This window comes from Stenella coeruleoalba, assembly GCF_951394435.1.
Source record: "Stenella coeruleoalba genome assembly, chromosome: 7".
NCBI classification, from domain to species: domain Eukaryota; kingdom Metazoa; phylum Chordata; class Mammalia; order Artiodactyla; family Delphinidae; genus Stenella; species Stenella coeruleoalba.
This window is the reverse complement of record NC_137153.1, coordinates 100,431,746-100,447,229: the sequence shown is the minus strand read 5'-3', so window position 1 is coordinate 100,447,229 and position 15,484 is coordinate 100,431,746.

The window sequence follows — 15,484 nt, the reverse complement described above, 5'->3', positions numbered from 1 at the left end:
AATACATTTCAAAAAATCATACCAGTTTATAGTCCTGCATATATGAGAACATTTTTTAATCTGTATTTTACCAATACCGGATGCTACCAATCTTTGAAGTTTCTTTAGTTAAAAGAAGTTTGGATGAAAAATCCCCAAATACTTGGATATAAAGAATTCCTATATAACGTGAGTAAAAGAAGAAATCTCAAGAGAAATTTTAAAATATTTTGAACTAAATAAAAATGAATATACAACTTATCAAAATTTGTGGGATGCAGTGAAAGCAGTGCTTAGAAGGAAATTTATAGCAGTGAATGTGTATATTAGGAAAGATGAAAGATCTGAAATCAATCATCTAAGCTTCTACCTTAGGAAACTAGAAAAAGAAGGGCAAATTTAAACCAAAGTAAGTAGAAGAGAAGAAATAATAAAATTGGGACAATGAAAAAAAATCAAAAGAGAAAATCAATGAAACCAAAAGCTGATTCTTTGAAAAGATCAATAAAGTCTATAATCAGACTAAGAAAAAAAAGAGGAAACAAGTTACAGATATCAAAATGAAAAAGGGGATATCACTATAGATCTCATTGACTTAAAAAGGATAATAGAGAAATACAATGAACAACTCTATGCTCATAAATTTGATAATCTATATGAAACGGGTCAATTCCTTGAAAGACAATATGCCAAAACTCACACAAGAAGAAATAGACAATCTGAGTAGGTCTGTATCTATTAAAGAAATTGAGCAAAGGGAGTACTACTTAACTCATTCTATGAGGCCAGCATTGCCCTAATAAAAACAAGTAAGACATTACAAGAAAACTAGAGACCAATGTCTTTCATGAACATAGATGCAAAAATTCTCAATAAAATATTCAATAAATATAGTAAATGGAATCTAATGATGTATAAAAAGAATTATACACCACAACCAAGTAGAATTTATCCCAGGTATGTAAGGCTTGTTAAACATTAAAAAAACAAAAAATGTAATGCATCACACCAACAGGCAAAAAAAGAAATACCACAATCATGTGAACGGATGCAGAAAAAGAACAAAATCCAGCACCCAGTCATGATAAATAACTCTCAGTAAACTAGAAATAGAGGGAACTTCCTCAACTTGGTAAAGAATATCTACAAAAAAAGGTAAAACTAACATTATACTTAATGGTGAGAAACTCAAAGCTTTCCCACTAAGATCAGGTACAAGGCAAGGATATCCTCTCTCACCAATTATTTTCAGTATGATACTGGAAGTTCTAGCTAATGTATAAGACAAGAAAAATAAAGGATATACAGGTGAGGGAGGAAGAAATATAAAGGTCTTTGTTTGCAGATGGTATGATTGTCTTCGTAGAAAATCTGAACAACTCAACAAAACACTGAAACTAATAAGCAATTATAGAAAGGGTATAAGATGTAAGATTAATGTGCAAAAGTCAATCACCTTCCTGTATATCAGCAACGAACAAGTGGAATTTGAAGTTAAAAACAACACCATTTACATTAGCACCAAAGAAAATGAAATACTTAGATATAAATCTAACAAAACATGGGCAAGATCTATACAAGAAAAACTACAAAATTCTGATAAAAAGTCAAAAAGAACTAAATAAATGGAAAGATATTCCATGTTTGTGTATAGTAACTCAATATTGTTGGGTGTCAGTTTTTCACAAGTTGAATGCAATCCCAACCAAAATTCCAGCAAGATATTTTGTAGATATTAACAAACAGATTCTAAAGTTTTTATGGAGAGGAAAGAGACCCTGAATAACCAATGCAATAATGAAGTACAAAGTTGGAGAACTGACACTATCCAACTTCAAGATTTCCTGTGGAGCTATGGTCATCAAGACAGTCTGGTATTTGTGAAAGACTAGGCAAGTAGATCAGTGGAACAGAATAGAGAGCCTAGAAATAGACCCACACAAATAGAGTCCACTGATCTTTGACAAAGATTCCTTCCAATACAATGGAACAAAGGTAGTCTTTCTAACAAATGATGCTGGAACAACTGGATATCCACATGCAAAAACATGAATCTAGGCACAGACCTTGCACTCTTCACGAGAATTAACTCAAAATGGATCAAAGACATAAATGTATGTAAAAAGCAAAACTATAAATCTCCTGGAAGTTAACAAAGGAAAAAAATTTAATGACCTTGAATTTGGCAGTGATTTTTAAGATACAACACCAAAGGCATGATCCATAAAAGAAATAATTGATAAGCTAGACTTCATTAAAATTAAAAGCATCTGCTCTGTGAAAGATACTGTCTAGAGAATGAGAAGACAAGCTGCAGATTGGGTGGAAATACTTGCAAAAGACACATCTGATAAAGGACTGTTACCCAAAATAAACAAAGAACTCTTAACATTCAATATAAACAATGCAATTAAAAAATATGGGCAAAAAACCTGAACTGGTGGCTCACCAAAGAAGATATATAGATGGCAAACATAGGAAAAGATGCTCAACATCATTAAGGAATTACAAAGTAAAAGAACAAGATACCACTATAAATCTATTAGAATGGACACTGACAACATCAAATGCTGGCAAGGATATGGAGCAGTAGGAACCCTCATCCATTGCTGGTGGGGATGCAATGTGGTACAGCCACTTTAGAAGACAGTTTGGTGGTTTCTTATAAAACTAAACATATTGTTACCTTCCAGCATCCAGCAATTGAGATCCTTGGTATTTACCCAAAGGAGTTGAAAATTCATGTCCACACGAAAATGCTGCACATGGATTTTTATAGCAAGGACAACACTTTTTTGTTCTTTAGAAGCCATGTTGTTTGGATGGTTCTTGGAGGTACCGACTTAGAGCTTTCTGAAATCTGAAGAAAATTTATGGTCACAAACTTAGCTTCATCTTTAGACCATGTTTTCCTGACAGTGCCCTCAATTTGTTCTTTGCCCAAAGCCATTTTTACTTAGCATTCTTTACCATTTTTAGAAATTGACAGTTTTCAAACCAAACAGTTCCTGGATCCTTTATATTTAACAGTCCTTTCTTTAGCTCATCTCTCTCTCGTTGCATTTTACTACAAATGTCAAAAAAAAAAAAAAGCACAAGCAAAACCTCCAATACTATATCTGGAAATCTCCTTAGTTAAACCACCCAGCCTATAGGTACATTTTTTATTTTTCCACGTTACTTTAGGTATTAGTGTTACTAAACTTTCTGCCACTGTTTAAAAAGGATCCCTTTTTTCCAGTTTCCAATACCATTTTTCTCACTTTCTCTTAAGTCTTCACCAGCAGCAGTCTTGAAGACCATATTTATGATGCTAGCTTTGGAAATCTCACATTGTTACTTCTCTGGTGTTATTAGAGTATATTATCGAATCATTCTGCTGGGGTCCCCTAAGTTCAATCCTGTGCCTATCCTCACAGGGCTTACAGTTAGAAAGGAGGACAGCCATGGGAAGAGTAATTAATATGAATGAGATGAAATTATAGGGGACTCAACCTTGTCTGAGAATGGGGGTGAGGTAGCAAACAAGGCTTCTCTGAAAAAGTAACTTTCAAGTTTACAGCTGAAAGGAGTGTGTAGAAGTTATCTAGGTGAGAGGGGGACATGGAAAGGTTAATGGAAGGTCATGTATAGAAGTTTTAAAGCATGCTCTTAAGTACTTGAAAGATTGTATATAGGGAGCATGAAAAAAAAGGGAGGGCTAGAATTGGGATGATAATTAAGAGCTATATTATCTGATTGGCAGACCCTATCATTCATGCTAAGGAGTTTTTCCTTTAATCTAAGGGCAATGAGCCACTCAATGGTTTCAAGGCAGGGAGGGAAACCATGAGCTCTGCAGGTTCCAAAGCTTGCTAATTGGATAATAGTTTAGATGGGGGCATGAGTGGATGAAAGGAGACCAGTAGGACGCTACTAATGTATCTGAGGTGAAAAATAATGTTACCTTAGACTAGGGTGTTGGTGGTGGAGATGGAAAGAAGAGGGACAATTTGAGATATATGTAAGAGATAAAAACAACCAAGATTTAGTAATTTGATGGGATGTATTTTGTAAGGGAAAACAAAATAAGAAAGAAAATTCTCTTGCCTCTGGATTAAGCCTGATATTGGTGCCATTTACTAAGATAGGAAAACTTAGATAAGGAGCAGATTTGGAGTGAGGGTAGGGAGAAGAATATGAGTTCACTTATAGATGTGTTTGGTAGTTGCTGCCTCTGATATCTTCAAGGAGATCTGTTTACCCCTGAATGCAGGGCTGAGTGTGTGTCAATAAGTTTTCCTTATTAAAACATATCAATTTTGTGTTGGTTATAGTCCCTTCTCACTATTAATGTATTGACATTTCCTCTATTTCTTGTTTAGCTTTGGTAGAGGCTGTCAAATATATTAGTATTTTCCAAGCAACAGCTGTTGAGTTTTGTTATTCCTCCTACTGTATTCTTATACGTGAACTCAGTAATTCTTGATCCTATTTTTGTTCATTCTTTTCTTCTCATATCCTTGCCTTATTTTAAGACACATGAGTTGAATGCTTCATTCATGTAAAAATGTGTACATTTTAAAGATGTGAATTTACCCTGAATCCTGAATTCAGATTTGGAAGAATCTATTAGATTTTGTTTAATTTAAAATTAACTTACTGTGTAAAATTTAAATGACCATTTCACAGAGAATAATAGAAAAAAGAATGATATATTCAGAATAATCATATCCATATATATGGAGAAATTGAGCATATTTTAGTTTTGGAAGTGCTATGGGAAATAGAAGAATACTAATTTTTCACTGCATTCAATTATACAAGTATATTGAGCAGAAACAGCATGATAGACTTCAAGTATCACCTATACTAATGAGGCATTGGCCCCACCCAGGCCATTAAATAGGAGGAGTTCCAGGACTCACCATTATGACAAGGCAAACCTAAGTAAAGCCCAATGTCATTGTCTCTACTGGAGATATTTTCTCTCCTTGATGACCAGAGCACAGGTCCCTAGAAGAAGCAGACTGGTGCAATGCAGTGGCTCTCAACTTTATCAGAGCCAGTGCCTACCTTTGTTAACAATTTTTTGTTTAAAAAATTATTGGGACTTCCCTGGTGGCACAGTGGTTAAGAATCTGCCTGCCAATTTAGGGGACACGGGTTCGAGCCCTGGTCCGGGAAGATCCCATATACCGCAGAGCAACTAAGCCCGTGCACCACAACTACTGAGCCTGCACTCTAGAGCCCGTGAGCCACAACTACTGAGCCCACGTGCCACAACTACTGAAGCCCACACGCCTAGAGCCCATGCTCTGCAACTGCAACAAGAGAAGCCACCACAATGAGAAGCCCGTGCACCGCAACAAAGAGTAGCCCCTGCTCGCCGCAACTAGAGAAAGCCTGCGCACAGCAACAAAGATGCAACACAGCCAAAAATAAATATATTTTTAAAAAAATTATTATTATCCTGAAATGAGAGTCTTAGGTAATGCAATCTACCTAATTCATAATTTTTTAAAAAGTCAATATTCTTAATTCTCTAACTAATATAATGGAAAACATATGAAAGGAAACTAATTTACAATAAAGTGATGCTTCCTATGTAAATGCTCAGAAAGGCACTACAGTAGAGGAAATAAGGAGGTAGTCAGATGTTTGCATTACTTATGTTAAGTTCAGATTTAAGAGAGATAAGACACTACTCAACCAAATATCGTAAATCCCAACAGTAATGCAATCAGTGAAGTCCATTTAATTTAATTGCATTAAATGCAGTATCACATTATTTAAAGGTCAATGAAATGATTAAATTGCAGTGAGCCTTCTGAGATTTCCTGGGGTTTGCTACATGGGCCAAAACTATCCCCTCCCTTTTATAGTTTGGAGCCTCCTGGTGGCAGTTGCTCTGCTCCAGCTTAATACTAATGGGAAGAATTCCAGATCCTATACTTTCAATTCTCCTTTTTACTGAATTGTAACATCTTATTGGTTCCCTCGTTAATTAATGAGCTTAGTAAAATCTTTGCCATGTATTATTTTATTTTTGTATGAGAGTCGTGATTTTATCTCCTAAAAAATAACCACTTAGCACTATCATCCCCTCAAAAAACCATGTTGTATTGCACAAATTGCTGAGAGACCTGGTGGGTGGGAAGAGGCTGAGGGTCTGGGTCGGAGGAGGTACGTCAGAACCACAGACAGCAGCAGGGTACGCTGCAAACACACAAAAGAGCAAGGCAGGACTTGTTACTTAACATCTAGGCAGAAGCCACTGTCTAATCCTCAGACACCAGGTAGGATAAGCCTGGAATCAATGCAAGTTTCAGAGATAGACCCACTTCCTTTTTCCAATGCCATGATATCCATGAGCTTCCCCTCCCCACCCCCCAATACCTAGATGCCTCAGGCAAGAAGTTTCCAAGATAAAATAAAGAAAATGGAGTGCGGAGCAAAGTTTTCCAGAGGAAACTGAGTTAAGCTTCAATAAACTAAATTTTCAAGTAATTTTCAAAGTTATTCTGCATGAGTGAGATTGATTTTTTTTTTCCTACCACTGAATGGAAATAGAACCTCAGAAGATCGAATTCAGTTATAAAGAAGTAAAAGTTACATTTTTGCACCTCCAAGATGTAACTATAAATTTTAATCTCATCAGGCAAAAATTGGATCATGGCATACCTATTGCCTCATAATCTGTTTTTCTCCCTTATTCAGGGCAACATTCATGCATATGCATACACACGTATCTCAACTTTTAAATTGCTGCATAATATTCCATTGTGTGCATGAACTGTAATTAATGCTTGGTGAACATTTAAGTTTTTATAATTTTTCTTTCATAAAAAGTGCTGGAATCTTTTGTATCTTTGCACGCTTGTCTAATTACTTCCCTAAGATAAATTTTTAGAAGTGAAATTGCTGATACAACAATTGAATATGTGCACTCAATTTTTGATTCTGCTTACTGGATGTCCTTGAAGATTTCCAGTCATTAGAGAGCCCATTCCCCATGCCTTCACTAATAATGGTCCTAAACAGTCTCTTGATTCTTAACCAAATTGACATGTGTTTAACAGTTTCTCACTTTAATTTTAGTTTATTTGTTTACTGGTGAGATTGACCTTTTTTTCATAAGTTTCTTATTTTTCTTTGTGTACCCTTTTTCTATTTTTTTATGAGTTATTGGTCATTTTAATTTGGAAGTTGTTACACTAACCCTTTGTCTTTCTTATATATGGTGAATGTTTTTCCTACCTTTGAATGTAATGTCTTTGGCTACATTCATTTTTCCCTTAATAAATTCCATATTATTTTCATTTATGGTTTCTGCATTTTGTGACAAGATTAGAAATGCTTTGTCCTCCCCCCATTTTATAAATATATCTGATCTTTTGTTTCATTTACTTTGTGCTTCTATTATTTTTAGTGGTTAAATATTAACAATCTTACTGCAATTTTTAAATATATGGTAAGAAGTGAAGATATACCTTTATTTTTCCCAAGAAGAAAGTCAATTTTTCTAACATCAGTTGCGGAGTTGTTCATATTTGTGTGTGTGTGTGTGTGTATATATATATATATATATATATATATATATATATGCTTTATAAATATATGTGCATATGGAGAAAGAGAAAGGATGAGAAAGAAAAAGTAGCCTGTTGATCTGAACTCTTTTAGTTAAATAATTTATATATAATAATTTAATATTTTAATTATTACAGTGTTAAATGTTTTAATATAAGACATGGAAACTTACTTATCCCATTCCTTTGTGTCAATATTTTTGTAAGTATTCTTACACATTTGTTCTATTTACAATTTAGAATTAATGTGTCAAATCCCAAAGTAACTTGAAAAGCATGTGAGTTCTTTGCTAGATACACAGATCTATATTTTCTTTCTAATAAAATTTGTGACTGGTATATTTAATTTAATATATCATAAACTATTCTCTTTTACATTAGGTATCCCATTAGGATGGTTTGCCGTAGTGTCCCATTATGATTGTGAATTTGGCCAAATTTAATGTGTATGGCTTAGATGGACATTGTTGGGCTTTTTTTTTTTTATCAACTTGATAACAGTATTTTTTGTTTGTTTGAATTTAGATTTCTCCAAATGTTAGTGTTTCCAAGCCTGCTGTTTTTTTCTTTATTCATTTTCCAGCTCTATGTTATTTTGTCTTGGGCATACAGTTTATAAACAGCAAAAAGCTTGGTTTTGCTTTACTATTCATTCCATGAGGTTTTGTATAATAGAGTTATTTAGTTGATTCTCTTTATTTTTCTTTACTATGCTTTTGTATATCCTTATTTTTCTTTTTCTAATTTGCCATCTTTAAATTACTTTTTTAATCTCTTTGAAGTTTTATATTTCAAAATATTTTTCAAAACATTTTAACTTCTATCAATGAAAAGAATATGTGTATTTCTCTTCTTCAAGTTCAGAAATTTAGCAGTTTTACTTCCTACCCTTTTCTCCAAAATTCCTCATATACTAAAAAAAACTGCATATTTATTTCCAGATCCTCTTTCTCATAATGCAGTTTCTCTTTGAAGGATCTTTGCTAACATAGGCCAACAAGTCCTTAGAAAATGGTACTTTGCTGGTTATATAGCTCATTAGTTTTTTTTTGTACTATGTCTTCCTCTTTCTATAAATTTTTATGCTGAATCATTTTTCTTTTTGCTCCCATGAATAATTTTTTTCTTCCAGGAGGCGTACCTTGCGATTGCTTGTACGTGTTAAAACGTTTCATTTTCCCTCTCACGTGAACATTTTTTGGCCAAGTTTACAGTTCTTGGGTAATAATCTTTTTTCTTAAGAAAATGTTAAACATTGCTCAGCTGTCTCTACAATTGATTGTTACAGGAGTGATAACTGATGCCAATCTGGAACATTATTATAGTGTAGGATTTAATGTTTATTTTGGAATTCAGAAATCAGGAATCTCTATCTTAGTATCTATCATTTTTCTAAATGTCTCTTGTAGGCTTGAGAAGAAATAATGTTCTCTAATGGTTGAATGCAAAATTTAATGTTTTCTTTTGGTCAAGCATATTCATTATATTTTAATGTCTTTGATATTTTGCTGTTTTCTGCTTTTCCTGTCAATAATCAAGAAAGCTGTATGGAGGTCTACTTTGATAGTGCATTTGTCACTTTTTCCTTGGGGGTTCTATCCATTTCTTCTTTATGTATTTTGAGGCTATTTTATTAGTGTTTATATTTAAAAAGATCTTCCTAGTGAATTAAATCTATCATTATGTAGTGGTTTTTGTTATCTCTAATAATGCTTTTTAACTTGTGTATTTAAATTTGATATTGAATGCTTCTTTACCATTTCTCCTCAGGATTCAGTGAGATTTTCTGATGTAAACCTCAATCAACTCAGAGAAAATTTCTTCTATTATTTCTTTCCTGTGCTCTCTAGTCTCCTGAAAGACCTAATCATATAGATGTTGGACCATCTTCCTCTATTATTCATGTTAGTGAGTATTCCTCTTATCATTTACATAATGTCTGTTTTTGTTCTAAATTCTGTAAGAATTCCCACTAGAATGGAAGCTCCATAGGAGCAGGGGTTTGTTTGCTCCTTGTATACCCAGTGTCTGGATGTGAGCCAGAACAGAGAGCAGAGGAGGTGCTTAAATAATATTTATTGAATAGATGAGTGAATTCTTGGTGTGCTTGTTCTAATTTGTTTTCAGCAGTCTAGTGTCCATTCTGCTATTTCTGGCCTCTATTATTTATTTTTTACTTTGATAAATCATCTTTTTTCCCCTACAGGAACTCATTCTTGTTCTCTGATTACTCCTTTTCCCATAGCCCCCATGTTAGTTCTATGCATCCCTATAGTCTATTAAATTGCTCTGAAAATACACATTGTGATTTTTTTTTAAGTTTTTCCTGGTTTTGCTAACTCTGTGTCTCCAAGAGGATGAGCTTAGGCACTAAGCTAGTGATCCTCTTCATTGCAGGGTACTTTGATGAATATATATATATATTTTTTCTTTTTTTCTTTTTTTTTCGGTACGCGGGCCTCTCACTGTTGTGGCCTCTCCCGCTGGGGAGCACAGGCTCCGGACGCGCAGGCTCAGCGGCCATGGCTCACGGGCCTAGCCGCTCCGCGGCATGTGGGATCCTCCCGGACCGGGGCACGAACCCGTGTCCCCTGCACCGGCAGGCGGACCCCCAACCACTGCGCCACCAGGGAAGCCCTGAATATATTTTTTATCAGTGAAGGGTAAGCTTGATCTGAGCCCTTTCAGTGACTGTACATGTCATTTTTTTGGCCTCCCCAGTATGGCTCAATCTGATTGGCTACTTACTGGAGGAGTCTGAGAACAAGTTTTTCTCTGGGTATGATTAATGGATGGAGATTCTAGAATTCACGCGGTGTCAATTTCCAATCAGGAATTATTGAACTTCACTGCCACTCTGAAGACCCTCTAAGTCGTACTATTAAGAAGAATAGAGTTGAGGAGGAAAAGAAGTCAACATTTAAAGCTTTGAAGGCACAAGATTTCTTAATGAAGATAACTTAATGCTGGGATAGAGTGTGCAGATGCAACTCCACTCTTTAAAGACAGAGTACCTGAAAGAGAGGTGCCAGTGGACCTCTCCAAGGCAGCCAAGTTCTGACTCTGAATTGCATTTCTAAGTATTCACTGACAGGCTCTGCCCACACAGATATTCTTTCCCCCTTTTGGTTACAGACCCTGAGGTGGAGTGTACACACTCCTTGATGTAGATTGAGGAGAAGAGAGACATCTAGTGGTAACCTGCAACTAGGAGGACTGTTACCAGAGACAAAACTTTGGTACCAAAAATCTGAGACAGAACTCCTGGAGTGACATTCCATTAAATATTGAGTTGACTGTGTTTGCCTGTCAGGAATTTGCCCATCTGCCAGCATCAAGTTCAGTAAGGAGAGTGGAGGGGGCTGTGGTTGTCCACCTGGAAGATATCCAGAAGCATATGACAAGGGTGATTTCCAATGTCCCCAGTAGAAGAGAGAGGGACAGCTAGGTTGTAAATAAAAAGAACTTCTGGGATCCCCACTTAATAGAAGAATTTTCTTGTCTGTGTGTGTATATGTGAGTGTTGGGGGTGTAATTTTGAAAAGAGGGGCAGGGAGACATAGTCAGAAATTATTAGTCTATGTAAATCATTTTAGCATCCCATCTTACCCAGGAGAAACCTCTTGTCTCACTTGGCTATTCCCCTTCTACTTCTCTCTGAGGAGCATTTTTCTCTGCCTCACTAGCTCCTGGAAAGAGTGAAAGGGGCCAGAAAACCCTAACTGGTGATGGGAGATGAAGAGGGGAGAAGACCTCAGGGGAAAAGATATGAAGTTGATCTCCATAATAAGAGAAAAGGCACGGGTTTTGAATTGGGTACAATTTATTTCTTTTTTGTTTTGAGTTGTGTGTTTAAGATTGACATTTTAAAAAATTATTATTTTTGGCTGTTTTGAGCGTGCTGCCTTGAAGGTGACATCATCCAGGAACGAAGTCCACTTGTGTCCAAGATTCATAATAGTCACAGCTTCCGTTCTTGCTGCCATATCCCCATTGCTGCTTATACCTAACTTGAGTTCAGAATTCTGGCTCTTTCCAGAAATGGTTCTCTGAGCCTCGGCACATGAACCTCTGACTCTGACTTCTCTGCCTCTATCAATCATAAGAAGAACCTGACTGTTGACTCCCCAGCTTATCAGTTTGGCCCATCTCCAAACTGTTCCTGGCAGATCCAGTCCCAATCCTCTCTTTCCTATATTCTGCTCTAAGTGTTTTTGTTCAAACAGTTCTGTCAGCTCTGCGAGGCAAGAGGCATATTCCCATCCCATTGTTTTCTAAAGCTTTATATTCCCTTTTATTAGTCCCCAAAGTGAATCTTTTCTAAAAAGCTCTCTTGGTATTTTGTTATTCCTACAGGAATCTCATACTAATTTCTTTGTTATTACAATCTGGTTGTTCCATAAATAGATTACTTCTAATCTGTTATTTGAAACAGATTCCTATTAGCACAAAGATTGTATTTATTGCATAACATCGTGCCTATGTGTGATATCCTATAAAAGAAATCTACATTGGTAGAGAAAGATATCTTTGTTTGCTTCCTTTCCCCACGCCACCCTACACTCTGCTTTACAGTAAGGCGATGCTGGGGATATTTGTACCAATATTGAGCATTCCTTTTCGATATCTTCGATTTAATACCAGTGGGGAGATAGCCACAGGTATTCAGAAAAAAATTCACTTCTCTCCTGGCAAACAAATCCTCAGTGGTAAAGCCAAACATAGCAGGTGAATTCATTTGAATAAAAAGCTGATGGACCCTTTTAACATCAAGCCTGTGAAGGGTTACACGGGATTGGGATCAGCTGCTTTCACTCACCCTTGTTAAAAGCAGGAACAGGCTGCAGATAGCGCATGGAGCTACCAAACAGAGGACGCCTTGGCTTTGGAGATGAAGTCTGAAAATTCATCCTCTGAAAATGAAATAAAAATGAAGCTTCTAGTTTCTGTGTACAAGCGCTCAATAAAAAAGCAGAGTACTTTTGCTGCTGAGATATTTCAAGACCTTCGGCTAAACATCCAGGTATGTCCCGTGTTTAATCAAGAAAACCAGTCCTGAATCTGTAACTGGCGTATAATCGAAGTAATTGTAATGTGTTGGAAGGATGGTAGTCTATGTGGAGTCTAGAAATCGAGAGCCAAAGAGTGAGTCATTTATCTCCAACCCAGTTTGGAGATGGGACCACACCGACTGGAATGAGAGGAGTGGAGTCTTGATATGAGTATCTCTATGGGGAGACGCCAGGGAGTTTTTCCTACTGCTTTGTTCTGGTTCAACGCTCACTGAGAAACCTTTCTTTTAAAATTTTCGGCGTTTACTTGTATGCTGTTTTATGTGAGTTATGTTTTTACGTTGACTGTTTTGAAAACTAGAAACACTTGGAGACTGACTCTTCATTTCACTTACCTAACAACTATTTTGGGCATGTATTTTCTTCCAGTCTGTTTTCTACGAATATGTATTATAATAATGGTGTGCAAGCCATTTTGTCTTCTGTTTTTTCATTTAACATTCTATAAGAAGCCTGCCCCATACAGCTAAATTATATTCATAATCACCATTTTAAATATCGCCACACAAGTATCATAGACTTGTTTGTATATACAGCACAAAAGAATTAAATACAAAATTTTTGCACCATGGGCTTCCCTGGTGGCGCAGTGGTTGGGAGTCCGCCTGCTGATGCAGGGGATACGGGTTTGTGCCCCGGTCTGGGAGGATCCCACATGCCGCGGAGCGGCTGGGCCCGTGAGCCATGGCCGCTGAGCCTGCGCGTCCGGAGCCTGTGCTCCGCAGCGGGAGAGGCCACAACAGTGAGAGGCCCGCATACCGCAAAAAAAAAAAAAAAAATTTTTGCACCAGCACGTGAAAAGCTTGACATTAGAGGTTGTCCATGCCAGCATGACTCTCACCTGTGCCTGAGGCTGCACTCCCTAAAGCAGTACAGCAATACCTTTTCATCAGTGTAAGAATGGGTACCCAAGGTCTGTCTCCAGACCCATTCTGGGGTTCTCTGCCCACCTATTCATCTGGGTTTGGTGATGAGTTTGGAGTAGGGGCTGGTCTTTTTGATTTAGCATCTCCCCAAGACAGTGCCTTTCAGATTTCTGCTCTCACTGACAAATGTCCAAGCTACCATGACCCTTGCAAGATACAGGCTTTGGGAATACTGAGCCCAGTGGAGCCCAATGCGCAACACCTTACCTTGTGGCAAAGAAAAGCTCAGACAAGAGCACTTGGAAAATAAAAGTATTTTTACTTGTGAAGTTTTTCGAGTTACTCCACACTTTAACAGAGCTGGGCTCCCCAAATAACCGAGGTTAAATTAGCTTTTTCATGGCAGAAAAACATGTTTCTTCACTTGATTGTCATCTATAAATAAAGGTTTACATACATGTGTCAGCATCAGTCTTGTAAAAGTCAAGGGTAAAATTGTTTTGATTAGAGAGTTAACCTAAAGGAAAGGGCTCAAGGCTTCCTGTATTTGGAGGAGCAGTGCTAGGCAGGGTGTTCTTGCCTTTAAAAAAAAAAAAAAAAAAAGAAAACTTAGAATGCACAGAGGAGTTTTTTCTCCTCTGGCTGAAGCTTGTGATGTGCTTAGTGGTAATACTGGCAGCTGGGCCAGTTTTGCTTTCTTATCTGTCTCAGAAAGAAACTGGACAGAAGCGTGCAAGGATGCTGTTGGAGGACAAAGAAGAGACAAACCACATTGGCTTCTTGGTTAATCTGTTGCTAGAACATACTGCCAAACAAGCGATCACAAAATCTCAGTTCCATGTAACAGTGAGCATTTATCTCACATTCTGTGGGTCCTCTGAGGGTCAGCTGATCAAAGCCAGACTCAGGTCAGCTCACTGGAGAAGTTCTGCTCCGTGAGTTTCTCTTGCTCCTACTGGGACAGTCTCAGACATGTTCTTCTCATAGCGATGTCAGAAGTTTGTTTAAAAGGACGTGGAACTGGCAGGTTATCATCTCTGCTTCTGTGTTATTTGCCAAAGGAAGGCACAAAGCTGACCTCAAAGTTAAAGTGTGAGAAAGTATACTTTGTGCGTGATGAGGCCGTGGCAAAAATGTAAATGCAGAAAATGGTGAAGCGTTGTGAGCACAGATGCAACCTATCACACTGAGGATAAGGGAAGACTTCTTGTGAACAGGGCAAATGAATTGATCCCAGGAGGATGAGAGAAGAGTAAGCTTAGGGTTTTGGAATGACATTGCAACAGAAGGAAGGGAGACAAGTATAGTGGACGAGCATGATGTTTGGGAAAATAGAAGTAATTAACTGAGGTGCAGGGAATGTGGGAAGGTGATTGCAGATGAAATTCTAGAGATAGGATGAGGGCAGACCATGAAGGGCCTTGTGTACAAAATAAGGGAGCTTAAGTAATTATAGAGCCACGGAGAGCCATTGAAGAGTCTCAGGTTTGTCTTGGATAAAGGTCCTTATGGCAGAAGTATGTAGGACCTGGTCCAGAAAGGTGTTAGGGAGACTGTTGAAGGAGATGTCATAAGATCTTGAATTAAGGCAGTGGAGGGGGGGATGATGGGGAGGAAAAGGATATCAACAAGGTGGACGTTACAAGATCTAGTTGTTGGGATTATAAAAAGAGGCCTTGCTTCTGAAACCTTGCTACTCAGGGGTCATCCACAGACCAGCAGGATCATCCTCACCTGAGGAATTCATTTTCTGATTTGGACAGTGTAGGAGGCATGGGGGTAGATGTTTAGTTCAGCCTGGGGCCTGTTGTGTTCGAGTCTCCATGGTTTGTTCCAGTGGAGATGTCCAGTCTACAGTTCTGGGTCTCAGGAAAGAGGTCTGGGACTTGAATCTGTGAATTTGGATGAGGCTACCCAGAGAAAGGGTTTTCAACCCAAATAACTGAGCGCTGAAGTCAGATCCTCGATGCAAGGAGTGAGCTAAAGAATAAGAAGA